Genomic DNA, 1,873 nt, shown 5'->3' on the forward strand with positions numbered 1-1,873 from the left:
CAGTTTTTTAAACCTTGCTTTTGTCTCCTCAACAAAAGATATCATGGCATCCTCAAGTGACATCTTCTTCTTATCTTGATGACTATCAAGTCCTGGAGGAGGTTGTAGCTTGTATTTCCATAAGAAAAATTCCCATGATTTCAAAGCCCTAGATGGTAATATCGTGGCAAAGGATCACTACGATAATTGTAGTTCTGATTGTTGATGTATTGAACATGTTCTTGACTCGCTTCATTGCTCGGATTTATCCTACTTGTAGTTGCCACATATTCTGCATCTTGTGGTATCCTCTGGGTTTTCAAATTTGAAATCTGATGAGACAGAGAAGCAACTTGAGCTGAAAGTGCAGCAAGTGGCTCCAATGCATGAATCCCTGCAAATTTCGTAGCCATAGTTCTTTCAGTTGGCCATTGATAGTTATTTGAGGTCATTTCTTCCAAAAGGGCAGTAGCACCCTCAGGTGTCTTTGACATCAAAGTTCCCCCATATGCAGCGTTAACTAAAGTCCGCGTTTTTCCTTTTAACCCATTATAGAACATCTGAATTTGCAATCAATCCAGGAATCCATGTTGTGGGCAGCGTCGAATCAAATCCTTATACCTTTCTCATGCTTCATAAAGTGATTCAAAAACATGTTGCTTGAATTGACAAATCTCACTCCTGAGTTGAGCTATTTTTGTAGGTGGAAAGAATTTAGCTAGAAAATTTTCTTCCATGTCCTGCCAACTCGTGAACCTCCCAGGTTGTAAAGACTGTAGCCAACCTCTTGCTTTGTCCCTCAAAGAGAAAGGGAATAATCTCAATCTAATGGTGTCTTCAGTAACACCATTAATCTTCACAGTATCACAAATCTCCAGAAACATCGCCAGATGAATATTGGGATCATCAAGTGGTGATCTACTGAATTGGGCCTGCTACACCATGCTGATTAATGCAGGTTTGAGCTCAAAATTATTAGCATTAATGGGCTAGCATCTGATACCCAAATAGTTGTCATTCATAACTAGTCGTACATAATCCTTCAAGGCGTGTGGCTAGTACCCTCTTTTTCCTTAGTATTCTAAGTGTTCTTTCAATCTCTGGATCAAAAGGAATAATGGCACATGTTCTAGCACTACGCATCTAACATAAAAAACACACCAGAAATATAGAAAAAATAATAATAAAATAAAATAAAATAAATAAAAATATAAAAATAAAATTTTAAATTAAAACCAAGATTACTTTGTATCGATATTGACAAAAATAAGAAAATCTCAATCCTCGGCAATGGCGCCAAAAACTTGATCAGTGCAAACTGCAAGTGCACAGTATCGTAGTTTTATAATATAATGATGTGTAGAGTATCGTCCTTAGGGATTGATGTCTTAATTTTACCAAGTACCGAATTTATAATAACCTTGATTTTATTTAAAAAAATTAATAATTTTAGACTGCAAAATTTAAACAAAACTACTTTAAATACACTATTCAAGAGAATTTAAAACTGGATGCCGTTTATCTAATTACTGATGGTGAAAACTTCTAGGAAACCGATTTTACCTAATTTCTCACTATGCTTTACTCATATAGCCAATTCGAATTTGTATTCTCTATTTGTTAGCAAATCTCCAATTTTTCCAAAAGCCTCTTTCGATAGTCAATTAGAACCTATTCTTGTTTATTATTTAACATACGATATGCAAATTAATAACGCAAGAACGTAATAAGACCCTCGATGTTTAATGTTACGTAGGTTCATACAAGTATTTCAATCTCTATATTTATCTACGCTGAATTATCCAAGATTTATCCTATAATCCTTCCTTTCGGTAGCAAATCACAAGACTAATATCATTTAATTAATGGTCAGTTAATTAAAAGCATTAAGCGC

General features: G+C 34.7%; 1 non-coding gene across 1 annotated transcript; it reads left to right on the top strand.

Moving 5' to 3' along the window:
- The first annotated feature begins 561 nt into the window (after positions 1–561).
- Positions 562–668, top strand: LOC131152535 (small nucleolar RNA R71). The gene has a single exon (XR_009136027.1). It is a non-coding gene; the product is annotated as a small nucleolar RNA R71 (small nucleolar RNA).
- The last annotated feature ends 1,205 nt before the right edge of the window (positions 669–1,873 follow it).

This window comes from Malania oleifera, chromosome 3 (genome assembly GCF_029873635.1).
Source record: "Malania oleifera isolate guangnan ecotype guangnan chromosome 3, ASM2987363v1, whole genome shotgun sequence".
NCBI classification, from domain to species: Eukaryota; Viridiplantae; Streptophyta; class Magnoliopsida; order Santalales; family Ximeniaceae; genus Malania; species Malania oleifera.